At 38.1% G+C, this 14,862-nt stretch overlaps 1 non-coding gene across 1 annotated transcript; it reads left to right on the forward strand.

Annotated features, from left to right (window-relative positions):
• The first annotated feature begins 2,718 nt into the window (after positions 1 to 2,718).
• TRNAG-ACC (transfer RNA glycine (anticodon ACC)) lies at positions 2,719 to 2,789 on the forward strand. Its single transcript has one exon. It is a non-coding gene; the product is annotated as a tRNA-Gly (tRNA).
• Positions 2,790 to 14,862: the final 12,073 nt, after the last annotated feature.

The raw sequence follows: 14,862 nt of genomic DNA on the forward strand, positions 1-14,862 counted from the left end.
CGGATTTAAAAATAGTGATCCATCTCTATGATATTTACAGGAGACTCATTTTAGACCCAATATACAAATAAGTTGCAAGTGAATGGATGGAAAAATATATATTCCACGCAAGTAGTAACCATGAAAAGTTGGGGTAGCTATACTAATATCAGATGAAATAGGCTTCAAGTGCAAAACTGTTATGAGATAAAAATATCTCTATATATTTATAAAAGGAGCAATTCACCAAGAAGAAATAACAATAAAAATATCTGTGCTCCTTGTATTAGTTAGGGTTCTCTAGAGAAACAGAATCAACAGGGAACACTCGCAAATATAAAATTTATAAAAGTGTCTCACATGACCGCGGGAATGCAGAGTCCAAAATCCGCAGGGCCGGCTGTGAAGCTGACGATTCTGATGGAGGGTCTGGATGAACTCCACAGGAGAGGCTTGTCGGCCAAAGCGGGAAGAAAGCCTGTCTCTTCTGAATCCTCCTTAAAAGGCTTCTAGTGATTAGATTAAGCATCACTCATTGCAGAAGACACTCCCCTTGGCTGATTACAAATGGAATCATCTGTGGATGGAGCTGACATGATCATGATTTAATTCTATGAAATGTCCTCATTGCAACAGACAGGCCAGCACTTGCCCAACCAGACAAACAGGTACCACCACTTGGCCAAGCTGACACATGGACCTGACCATGACACTCCTAATCAAAGAGCCCCAAGTACATGAGGCAAATACTGGCAAAAGTGAAGGGGAGTAATAGATGGTTGTACTATTGTGGGAGATTTTGATACACCACTGTCTCTAATAGAAACTTTAAACAGGGGACAAAAAGAAACAGAACCTAAGTAATATTACAAATGAATTAGACCTAACAGACATATATAGAACATGGCACCCCAAAACAGTAGGATATACTTTCTTCTCAAGTGGTCATAGAACATTCTCCAGGATAGGCCATATTCTGGCACAAAAAAAACAGGCCTTACCAAATTCAAAAAGGTTGAAAGGATACAAAGCACCTTCTCTGACCATAATGAAGCTGAAAATCAATAACAATTAGACAACTAGATAATATAAAAATTGTGGAGATTAAACAGCACACTTTTAAACAATCAATGGGTCAAAGAAATTGCAAGAGAAATCAGTAAATCTCTTCAGACAAATGAAAACAAAAACATAATGTATCAAAACTTATGGGTTGCAGCAAAGGCAGGGCTGAGAAGGAAATTTATAGTCAACATTAAAAAGGAGGAAAGAGCTAAAACCAATGACATAACTCAGCAAGTGGAGAAAGAAAGGTAAAGTAATCCCAAGCAAGCAGAAGAAAAGAAATAACAAAGACTAGGGTAGAAATTAATGAAATGTTTAATAAAAAACAATAGAGAGAATCATAACCTGCTAAACCCCAACCAGGATCATTCTAGCCAATCCTAAAGGACACCTAGGGTTATATATGATTCCACAAGTGTTCCATGCACTAGAGTAACTTTCCAAAAACCTCCAGGTGGGTCCCTGGTCAAGATAAGTCCTGAAACCTAGAGGGCCCAGCCTCTCCAGAACATCGGCTGGTTCCATCTCCTTACCCCATATTAGTGACAGACCCTTCCAATATGAAAAATTTAGAATGACCATAGCCCAAACATCCCTAAAGAGAGGGATGGAAAGATCAAAGGTGATGGTGGAATTATACAGTGAAGATAAGATTTAACAAGTGAATATGAATGCTGATTCATTAAATTGATATCTCTTTTAGTCTCCAGTATCTTAGAGCAGCTAGAAGTAAAAACCTAAAATTGTGGAATTGTAACCCATGTTGAACTCTGTAATCTGTTCTACAACTAATTGTGGTGCTGTGCTTTGAAATTTATTGCTTTTTTGTGTATTATTTTTCACACAAAAAAGGGAAAAAAGTTGATTGTGGTGATGAAAAATATCTAAGCCTTCTAGCCTCCTATATTCTGGCGCAGCTAGAAGGAAAAAATCTGAGGGAATGGTATGGTAGCCCATTCAAACTCTGGGATCTGTCTTGTAACTACTGGTTGAAGAGTGCTTTGAAAACTATTGCTTTTTTATTTCTTTGCTTTGTATATATGTTATACTATGCAATAAAAAGTTTAAAAATTTAAAAGCAATAGAGAGAATAAAATAAAATCAACAAACTCTTAATTAGACTGACAAACAAAAATAGAGATGCTGCAAATAAATAAAATCAGGAATGAGAAGGAAGCATCCTGAAGAAATAAAAAAAAAAAATCATAAGAGTTTAGTATGAACAACTGTATAACAGACTAGACAACTTAGATGAAATGAACAACTTCCTGGAAATACTCAAACAACCTACACTGGTTCAAGAAGAAATAGAAGTCCTCAACAAACCAATCACAAGAGATTGGATCAGTAATAAAAAAAAACCTACAAAAAGACACAGGTGGTGCAGTGGTAGAATGCTCGCCTTCCATGCAGGATACCCAGGCTCGATTACCAGGCCATGCACCTAAGAAAAAAAGAAAGAAAGAAAAAACCCTACAAACAGCAACAACAAAACAAAAAAACCTATGTACAAAGAAAACCCAGCACCAGATGGCTTCACAGGAGAATTTTACCAAGCATTCCAAGAAGAATTAATACCATTCCTGCTCAAACTCTTCCACAAAACTGAAAAAGAGGAACACCACCTAACTAATTCTATGAAGCCAATATTGCCCTAATGCCAAAGCTTGAGGTGCATGGGTGGTTCAGTGGTAGAATGCTTTCCCACCAAGTGGGAGGCCCAGGTTCAATTCCTGGCCCATGCACAGTCCCCCCAAAAAAGTACCAAAGCCTGATAAAGATACTGCAAGAAAAGAAAACTTCAGACCAATCTCTCTAATGAATATAGAATAAAAAATAATTAACAAAATAATTGCAAATAGAATTCAGCAGTATACTAAAAGAATTATACACCATGACCAAGTGGGTTTTATCCCAAATATGCACAGGTAGTTCAACACTAGAAAAACAATTAATGTAATACACTACATTAACAATTCAAAAATGAAAAACCGCATGACCATCTCAACTGATGTAGAAAAGGCACTTGACAAAATTCAGCATCCTTTATGAAAAAACACTTCAGAAAGTAGGAATATAAGGAAACTTCCTAAACATGATCAACAGTGTGTGAAAAAGCCACAGCTAACATCATACTCAATGGTGAGAGACTGAAAGCTTTCCCTCTAAGATAGGGAGCAAAACAAGGATGCTCACTGAAATCACTGCTGTTCAACATTGTGCCAGAAGTTCTGGCTAGAGCAATTAGGCAAGAAATAGAAATAAAAGGCACTCAAACTGGAAAGGAAGAAGTAAAACTGTCACTATTTGCAGATGACATGATCCTATATTTAGAAAATCCTGAAAAAGGACAGCAAAGCTTATTGAGCTAATAAGCATGTTCAGCGAAGTGGTGTAGTACAAGAATAACATGCAAAAATCAGTCATGTTTCTATACACTAGTAATGATGTATCCAAGGGGGTTATCAAGAAAAAAAATCCACTTACAATAGCAACTAAAAGAATCAAACACCTAGGAAAAATTTAACCACAATGTAGAGGACTTGTACACAAGAAACTTCAAAATTTTGCTAAAAGGAATCAAAGAACACCTGAATAAATGGAAAGACAATTTCATTTATGTGTTCATGAATTGGAAGGCCAAGTGTCATTAAAATGTCAATTCTACCCAAATTGTTATACTGAGGTTCAATACAGTATTAATCAAAATTCCAACAGACTACGTTGCAGAAATTGAAAAGCTAACTATCAATTTTATTTGGAAGGATAAGAGACCTCAGATAGCCAAAAATTTCTTGAAAATGAAGAATGAAGTGGGAGGTAACACACTTCCTGACTTTAAATCATATTATAAAGCTGGAGTGTTTAAAAGAGCATGGTATTGGCATAAAGATAGACATATTGATCAATGGAATCTAACTGAGAGTTCAGAAATAGACCCAGAGGTCTATGGTCAATTGATCTTTAACATGGTTCCCAAGCCCTATCAACTGGGACAGAACAGTCTCTTCAATAAATGATTTGGAAGAACTGTATATCCATAACTAAAAGAATGAAAGAGGGCCCCTGTCTCACACTGTATACAAGAATTAACTCAAAATGGCTAAATATAAAAGCCAGTGCTGCAAAACTCCTAGAAGAAAAGTAGGGAAAGATCTCCAAGTTCTAGTGATAGGTGGTAGTTTCCTAGACTTTATACCCAAAGCAACAAAAAATGAAAGAAGATATAGATAAATTTGATCTCCTCAAAATAAAATTCTTTAGTCCTTCAAAAGACTTTGTTAAAGGGTGAAAAGGCAACCGACTTAATGGGAGAAAATATTCCTAAACTACATATCTGATAAGGGTTTGATATTGAGAATATGTAAAGAAATACTACAACTCAGTGATAAGAGGACAACCCAATTTAAAAATAGGCAAAAGACATGAATAGGCATTTTTCCAAGGAGGAAATACCTATGGCTAAAAGCACATGAAAAGATGCTCAGGTTCACTAGATATTAAGGAAATGCAAATCAAAACCACAATGAGATATTATCTTACAGCTACTAAAATGGAAGCTGTTAAGCAAACAGAAAACTACAACCATTGGAGAGGATGTGGCAAAATTGGGACACTTATTCACTGCTGATGATAATGTACAGCCACACTGGAGGATGGTTTGGTGGCTCCTCAGAAAACTAAGAATAAAGTTGTCTTAAGACCCCTGGTCTTGGGACATACCCAGAAATTTCAGTGCAGGGATGAGAACAGACATTTGCACACCAATGTTCATAGTGATGTTATTCACATTGCTAAAAAATGGAAAATACAAATTTTAAGAGCACATTAGTATTAGATATTAGTAATTTTCATTTTACAGATGAGGAAATAGAAGCACTAGGAGATTGTTTCTAGTTTGCTAGCTGCCAGAATGCAATATACCAGAAACAGAATGGCTTTAATTTAAAAAGGGGAATTTAATAAGTTCCTAGTTTACAGTTCCAAGACCGAGAAAATGTCCCAATTAAAACAATTCTATAGAAATGTCCAATCAAAGGCATCCAAAGAAAGATATCTTGGTTCAAGAAGGCCAATGAAATTCAGAGTTTCTCTCTCAAGTGAGAAGGCACATGGTGAATACTGTCAGGGCTTCTCTCTCAGCTGGAAGGGTGCATGGCAAATACGATGTCAGCTGCTAGCTTTCTCTCCTGGCTTCCAGTTTCATGAAGCTCCCCAGGAGGTGTTTTCCTTCTTCATCTCCAAAGGTCGCTGGCTCATGGACTCTGCTTCATGGTGCTGCAGCATTCTCTGCTCTCTCCAAATCTCTCATTCTCCAAAATGTTTCCTCTTTTATAGGACTTCAGAAACTAATTGAGTCCCACCCAAATGGGGTGGAGACTCGCCTCCAGCTAATCCAGTTTAAGAACCACTCTTGATTAAATCTCATCTCCATGGAGAGGATCTGATTACAGTTTCAAACATACAGTATTGAATAGGGATCATTCTGCCTTTACAAAATGGGATTTAGATTAAAACATGGCTTTTCTAGGGGACATACATTCTTTCAAACCAGAGATTATTGATGTGAAATAATAACATAGCTAATAAATGTCATGAAAATGGGACAGCAAAGTTTATCATGAAGGAAATATTATGCCTATATAATTTGATTCCATTAAAAGGATGTTTAAAGTCATGGTTCTGATTTTAAAATGCTGAAAATAATTCAAGTATCTACCAAAGATGACTGGTATAATTTGTCACTGTAATCATACTGACCCATTGGAAGTAATACACCAGACTGTATACTCCCTGAAGGCAAAAACATAGCAGTTAACAATGGTTTCACTGCTGTGTACACAGCCTGTAAATGCTTGCCAAGAAAATTGTATCTTAAGGAATGTGTTTAATAAATTATGGTGATATGAACAAATTCTTAATTTTAATATCAAAGTGTTACACTATGTTTCAGCAGGATTTTTCCATGTTAAAAAACACACGTATACACATATGTTAATACTTACATCTGTGCTAGGCACGTGGCTAATACTTTTTTAAAAAAATATTTGTCTGTATTTTCAAATTTCTTGCAAAAACAAGTTATTTACATAATTATCAATATGTTTTCTAGAATTAAATAGAACAAGGAAAAGAATTTCCATGACATAGGTGTGCATGAAGAAAATAAGACTTTTTCATGGAAGTCTGCATGTATTAGCCCTTGTTCCAGACAAAATTTCTGGAGTACAAAGGAAGTTGCCACCATATTCCAGGTCAGATAAACTTAGCAAATGTCTCGTAAGGAAATTTTCATATTAAGTATAATAAATTAAGCATCTTAATTAGCCTGTTGTCTGATGGTCAAAAAAGTGATTTCCTGCCTAAAATAACTTTTAAATTATTATGCTAATAAATAATAGTTAAAATATATATTTTTGAATGTCTATAGCTATTGCTCATTCTAAATGCCATCATCTTTTTTTTGTGTTAGCTATAGGACACTTATTATAACTCAGAACAGAACCTAGGCTTTTGTAAACATTTCAGCCAATCTCCCTGAGATAAAGCTAATTATTGTCATTTCCCAGATATGGCAATATGTCCAGTACCATTTAAATAGTATGATGTTACTTGAAAAAAAAACATTAAAAATGCAAACGATGATATTTCATATTTTAAAAGGGACAGTTCACGTATTTTCTAAAGTTGTTACCTACCACATACCCCTAAAGATATAGCTTGATAACATATGGAAAGAAACAGATTGTAACAAGAATAAATTGACAAATCCAAAATTACAAGGGACAAATTTTAAAATGTTTCCCTAGAAACCTTCTGTACAAGAAAACAAAAATATTAAGACTGTGGAGGATTAGAACATGGATAATTTAATAAAGAACTAAGCTTAGATTACAAAAGAGACTCTCCACTTTATTTAAAATGCCACTGTAATATCCAGAAGAATCTGAATGGTACTAGGCCAAAAGAAAAATCACAATATTTGCCAAAATGTGGGCTCAAACATGCCCCATTTAGGCCACTTTTGATAGAAAATTAGCCAATCCAAATAACCAGATAAGAAATAACAAATAAGCTATAAACCAAGTACATTGGCACTGGAATTTAAAAGAACATATGCAAACAAAATATTAAGATCAGTTGAAATGAATGACAGAAATTACTAATTATGTAGAAATGAGTTACATAAATTCAGTCTCAGATTTTTCTAAATTGTACAATTTTGAATATTTTATAATTTTATAACTTCAAATTTTAAACTACAGAAATTCTCAGTAAAATAATCATCAATTAAATATCCTAGAATAGTAAATTAAAAACATCATGATTTAGTGGAACTTATTCAGTAAACTCAGGATTGAACATATAATAGGATTGGGGTAGATAGACTATCAATAATTTTAATACACATTGATTTTATCATCAAGGCCTGCCAAACATGTATATATACACCAAAATGTTCAATTAATTAAATTCTAAGTATAGATGGAGGCCTCAATAAACAGAGAGATGCTTGGAAATGAAAGTTTGCTTCACAAATCTTGTTTATTGTAAGCTTGCAAAGTGTCCTGCACACAGCAGGCATAAAAAGGTTTGGTAAAGAGAATCATTGAATGTGCACCTCAACATGGATGGTCCTTGAAGATGTCATTTTGAGTGAAATAAGCCAGGCAGAACAGGAAAAATATTGTATGATCTCACATATATGAAATAATAAGAATATGCAAATTCATAAAGACATGATTACAGAGAACCAAGGTTTGAGTGGGGGTCAGGAATGGGGAGTTAATATTTAATGAGTATGAGTTTTTGTCTGGGGTGATAGAAAAGTTTTGATAATGGATGGTGGTGATGGTGCACAACATTGTGAATATAATTTGGATCCACTGAATTATATACTTGAAAGTGGATAAAGTGGGAAATGTATTGCATATATATCATTGATACTGACCAAAAGTTGTGGGTTCTTTGACAATGCACTCAAAAGACCAATTCCTGAGACACCACAGTTTCAAAGAAAGAGTTTGTTATTATTAATCATGAAGCATGAGATCAGATAACCTATTGGCCCCAAAATCTGTCTCCCCAAGCTGTAGAAATTCTGATAGTTTTATTGTATCAAAAAATGTGCAGGTTTTAGGATAATGAGCACAATGGCTCTAGATGATGTGATTAGAGATGATTGAATTATTAAGTACATGCAGATGTATTGCACACCTAGTCTCAGAAAATGTATGTAAGAAATTGCTGGCTTTCACTTAATGATGGGCATTGTTTTTATGAGGTATAGGTGACTTACAGCTTAAAATCTAAGCTGCTATGACTCTCAGGCAGACCCATTTTGGTTAGATCTAGCTTTGGTTATTAAGGTAACTTTGAAATTGGGGTGGGTTAGTTCTGGGCTGATCAAAGGCCCTTCACTGATACACATTATGGGCTGTCTTAAGTGAGCAATGAAACTTTAAAGTTGAAAAACTGGATAAAATGCATACTAGTGAGGGTCAGTCAGAAGATTTTTACAATCACAAGGGTACAAGATAAAGGCTGTACAGTCATTGTCAGAGATCAGGGCTGCTGGATTACAGTTCAGAAATTTCCCTCTGTCTACTCTAATATACCAGAAAGTAAAAAAGGAATATCTAAATAATGATTCAGTAATCACAATCATCCCTTAAATCCTAACTTCTTGGTTACATTACCACAATAAAAATTAAAATAAAAAACATAATACCAAACTAGAAAGGAATGTAAAAGTATGCATCCACTCTGGCAAACAAGCTAATCATATACTTGCCTTGTGACCCAGCAATCCCACTACTAATTCTAGAGAAATGAAAACTTATATTCACACAAAAACCCATACTCTAATGTTCACAGAACTATATTCATAATTGTCAAAAACTAGAAACAACCCCAATGTCCATCAGTGGGTGAATGGATAGGCAAATTGTAGTATATTCATTTGATGGAATACTTTAAGCCATCAAAAGGAATAATTTATTGATATAGGCTACAACATGGACAAATCTCAGAAATATGTTATATTTTAATGTGATAATGTACATTATGTTTGATAAAATAAATATTAAATCACTTGTATATTCTAATTTTAAAGTGAACGCCAGTATTACTATAATCATATTGTGCATTTATAGTATATGGCACATTGTAATATAATGTATTATTGTATATTCTTTATTACATCAAAATAATGTTTCTAGTTTATGTAATATATAGTATCATTGTATGATTATATATATTATAACCCAATATCCACCAACAGATGACTGGATATGCAAATTGTGTTATCTTCATACCAAGGAATATTATTCAGCAATCAAAAGGAATGAACTATTGATAAACATACAAGAATACATCTCAAAATGAATATGCTGAGTGAAAGAAGCCACACAAAAATAGTATGTACAGTTATATTTCCATTTATGGGAAACTCTAGAATGAAAATTACCTATAGTTTCATGCAGAAAGCAGAGCCATAGTTGCTTGGAGGAATATGGTTGAGGGAGGGACAAAGGTAAGGAGAAAACTTTTGGGTGTGGTGGTGTTTTTGTTTCCTTGTTGCTAAAGCAAATATCATGCAATGACTGGTTTAACCAATAGGAATTTATTGGCTCATGGTTTTGAGGCCAAGAGAAGTCCAAATCAAGGCATCATTATCAGTTGCATCATTTTTGCCTTTTACAAATAAAGCTAGTATAGGAGTTCTGGGAAGATGGCAGAATAGGATAGATTCAGTTCAGCACTGCTCCGAAGAACAGCTAGAAAAGGGATGGGAGGACAATTGAGACAGTGATTCCAGGGGGTGAGTGACCTGGGAGAGTCTTATGCACCACATAGGGCAGCCCTGGTTGCAAAACCTGAGGAACTGAGGAACTGTCTGGCTGGTGCAAACAGCCTAATGTGGAAGCCCAGAGCCCTCAGGAGTGCATAGATGGGGAGACGGGGACTAGGAAGTAAGGTGAGCCTTGAACACACTAGCCTCACCCGAGCAGGACTGTGACCCGCAACTCACCCCACATCCCACACACCTGAAAACACCACCTGTCCCCTCCCTGTGCTCCAACCACCCCTGCCCTACTAACCCCTCACACACATACCCACACCAGAACCCCACCCCAAGCATGCACATGCCTACTCCAGCCCTACCCACCTCTACTGCACAAGCGCAGTCTCACCCCTCCCCTCCCAAGAGTGTAGGGGGCACTCTCTGCCTCCTACAGGTGGTTGCCAGCACATAAAGGCTGCTGGCACTTACCTCCACTTACTGCCCCCAGCCCATATGGTTGTGCAAACCAATCCACCCTCCCTGAGGTCTGTGCACATGTACATCACTTTATGGCCCTCCCAGATCTACACATATGCCCAGACCCCAGTCTTGCCCCCAGCTCTGTGCACCTGGGCCACATCTGCCCCCAGCCTGGGCAGGCGCAATGCCAATCCACTGCCCTGAGCTCTGAGAATGCACACAAAGGGCACCATGCCCTAGACCAGTGCACACCAGAGCCCTGCCCATCAGGGCCATGCACCCACACAGCCACATCTTTGCTGAGCACCCACAGTCACAAGCACCAGCATAGCATCCCCAACCTGTGCCTATACCTGCACCACAACACATCACTGCATTGTTGTGCCCCACTCTGCACCCTGGATCCTGCTCCACATCCACTCCACAAATACAAGGCTTTAGAATACTGAAGAAAATCAACTTCCAAAGTAAACAAATCAAGATATTTACATGCCACAAAAAACAGAAGATCACTAAGCATATCATGATGCAGACAGATATAGCCCTGCCTAATGAACAAATCAAAACATGAGAGGAGACACAGATGTTGGAACAACTAATCAAAGATGTTCATATAACTCTACTAAATAAAATAAATGGGTTGGCTAATAACATAAAGGAGATCAAGAAGACACTGGAAGAGGGCGGGCCATGGTGGCTCAGCGGGCAGAGTTCTCGCCTGCCATGCCAGAGACCTGGGTTTGATTCCCGGTGCCTGCCCATGCAAAAAAAAAAAAAGACGCTAGAAGAGCATAAAGAATAATTTGAAAGAATAAATAGAAAAATAGATATCACAGAGATTAAGGATGCTGTAGAACAAATGAAAAACATATTAGAGTCACACAACAGCAGATTTGAAGAGGCAGAAGAAAGAAGTGAATTAGAGGACAGGACAATTGATTTTGAACACTCAAAACAGCAAATGGCAAAAAAGGATGGAAAAGTTTTAATTGGATCTCAGGGAAATTATGGAAAAAGCAAGGCATACAAATATAAGAATCATTGGTGTCCCAAAAGGAGAAGAGAAAAGTAAAGGGATAGGAAAACTAGTGAAGAATATAATGGAGGTATAAGTTACCTAGGAGCGTCTTCTACACCACATAGGGAAGCCCTGGTTGCAAAAGCTGAAGAATCAAGATGTAGAGAACTAGAGACCATCCAGCTAATCCAAACAGCCCCTTTCGAAATGGAAGCCTGGAGCCCTGAGGAGTACACAGAGAGGGAAACAGAGACTAAGAAGTAAGCAAAGCCATGTTCCTTGGATGTGCTACTCTCATTCATGCTGCCCTCTGCCCTGCAACCCACAATTCCCCCCAAATCCAGCATACCTAAACCCCATCACCATGCCCCAAGTCACTGCCCATGTGTCCCCACCCCACATGCACACATGCCTGCCCCAGTCTGACCCACCTCTCCCACATAAGTGCACTGTCTCACCCCACCCCTTCTGAAACCCCTGCACCAGCCCCCAGCCCCACAACCCCTACCTTGAACTCCTTACCCTCTGTAGGCAGTTGCCAGAGCATCCAGATGGTGGGAGCGCACCTTCATACCTGGGCCACACCCACCTTCAGCTCATCCAGTCACACAACACCACCCCATCAGCTCTGCACACATGTACATCATGTAAGGCCCTCTCACAAACATACATGTACACACATGTACCCCACCACACCCCCCAGCCCTGGGCACATGCTAACCTGTGCATCTAGGCCACACCTAACCCCAACCCACACAGGCACAACCCTGACCCACTGCCCCTGAGCTCTGCACATGCACACACCAGGATCCTGTCCCACAGAACTGTACATGCACACAGGCACACCCTCCCCACTGGGTGCCTGCACATCTGTTGACCCCTGCACCCGAACCCTCTGCTCTACACATGTGCTCACCTTTGCCTCACCCCCAGGCACTATGCCCTGCTCCCACACCTGGCAGGTGCTTATGTACACATCTTGCTACATGACCCCCCCACAAATGCATGCATCCCTGCCCCAACCTCCCCCTTTCACCTGCATATCTGTGCCAGAGCCCTACCCATCCAACATCACCTGCCCCTAACCCATGTCCCACAACCACTGTGACCTGGGCCCAGCCCCTACACACTCACACATCTGCATCCTGGGCCCCATGGAACCCTCCCCCTACATAAGGACTGCCTTCCCTGTCCCTCAACCTCTGTGCCACTTACCCCACACCCTGATACCCACAACTCCCAAGCTCCACATGCCCACCCACATCATGCCTGTGCACCAGCACCCATGCATCTGCTTAGTGCCCACATCTGCCTCCTGCCATGCCCTACCTCCATGTTCTCCATGCCATGCCCTGCTCCTGTGTTCTAACATCTGCCTGAGCTGCACCCTGCTGCCACAGCCCCTGCACCACACCTCCACAACCTTGTGCCCCACACTCCAGGCTCACAGACACCAGCACAGCATCCCCAAATCATGCCTGTACATGAACTCCATCCTGTCATTGCAGAGTTGTGCCCCACATCCTGCTCCACCTCAATACCAAAATTCAAAACTTTAGACTACTGAAGAAATCCTATCAAGATATTTATATGCCTTGAAGGCAACAGAAGATCACTAAGTGTATCAAGATGCAGACAGGTATAGCCCAATCTAATGAACAAATTAAAACACTAGAAGAAACATAGACTTTGGAACAACTGATCAAAGATGTTCGTATAACTCTACTAAATAAAATAACTGGGATGGCTAATGACAAAAAGGAGAGCAAGAAGACACTAGAAGAGCATAAAAAGGAATTTGAAAGAATAATTAGAAAAGAGCAGATATCACAGAAATTAAAGATGCTGCAGACCAAATATACTACAGACAAACAAAAGCAGATTTGAAGAGGCAGAAGGAAGAATAAGTGAACTAGAGGTCAGGGCAACTAATTTAAAACGTCAAAAAGAGCAAATGGCAAAAAAAAAAAAAAAAAGGAAAATTTTGAATTGGATCTCAAAGAAATAATGGACAAAACAAAGCACATAAATATAAGAATTATTGTTGTTCCAGAAGGAGAAGAGAAGACTAAAAGGCTAGGAATTTTAGTTGAGGATATAATGGGGGAAACTTCCCAACCCTTGTAAAAAACACAAATATGCAAATCAAAGAGGCCAACAAACTCCAAATAGGCTTTCCACAAGATACATATTAATCAGTATGTCAAATGTTGAAGAGAAGAAAAAATCATGAAAGCACTATGAGAAAGTCTACTATGTACAAGAGAAACCACATAAGACTGAGTTCTGACTACTTGATAGGCATTATGTAGCTGAGAAGGCAGTGGTATGATATATTTAAGATCCTGAAAGAGAAAGACTTCCAGCCAGGAATTCTCCACCTAGCCAAATTGTCCTTAGAGAACTGAGGGAGAGATTAAAATTTTCACAAACAAATGCTGAAAGAATTTGTCAACAAGAGACTAGCCCTAGAAGAAATACTAAAGGGAGTTCTATCAGCTGAAAAGATAAAGGCAAGAGAGAGAGGTCTGGAGGAGAGCACAAAATTGAAGAGTACCAGTAAGAGTAACTTAAAGGATAAAAAGAGAAAGAGGGAAAAGAATATATGAATATGACAAGTAAAAGTCAAACAATAAGATGGTGGATTCAAGAAATGCCTTTACAAGAATAAGTTTGAATGTTAACAGACTGAACTTACCAATTAAAAGATACATATTGACAGAATTAATTAGGAAATATGATCCAGCTTTATGCTGTTACCACAGACTCATCTTAGACACAAGGATACAAATAGATTGAAAGTGAATGTATGGAAAAGATGTTCCATGTAAGCTATAACCAAAAGACAGCAGGAGTAGCTATACATAAAATAGCTATAAATAAAAATAGACTTTAAGCGTAAAGACATCATAAGAGACAAAGAAGGACACTATTAATAAAAGGTACAATTCATTAAGAATAAATAACAATCATAAATGTTTATGCTCCCAATAAAGGAGCACCAAACTGCATGAGACAAACATTGGCAAAACTGAAGGAAGTGATAGTTGTTTCAACAATAATAGTAGGAGACTTCAATACACCACTCTCCTCTATAGATGGAACAACCAGACAGAGGATCAGCAAGGAAATAGAAGCCTAAACAATTTGATAAATAAGTTAGATCTAACAGTCATATATAGATCATTACACACCCAAACACCAGGATATATGTTCTTCTCTAGTGCTCAAGGAACATTCTCCAGGATAATAATATGCTGGGGCACAAAACAAGTCTTGATGAATTTAAAAATATTGAAATTATAAAACACTCTGTCTGATCACAATGGAATCAAACTGGAAATCAGTAATCCCCCCAAAATGAGAACTTTCACAGATATATGGAAACTAAATTACACACACATAAACAACCAGTCAAAGAAGAAATTGTAAAGTAATTGGTAGCTATCTGGAGATGTATGAAAATGAAAATACAACATATCAAAATGTACCAGATGCAGAACAAGCTGTGTGAGAGGCAGATTTATTGCCC

Source organism: Tamandua tetradactyla, chromosome 16 (assembly GCF_023851605.1).
Source record: "Tamandua tetradactyla isolate mTamTet1 chromosome 16, mTamTet1.pri, whole genome shotgun sequence".
NCBI classification, from domain to species: Eukaryota; Metazoa; Chordata; class Mammalia; order Pilosa; family Myrmecophagidae; genus Tamandua; species Tamandua tetradactyla.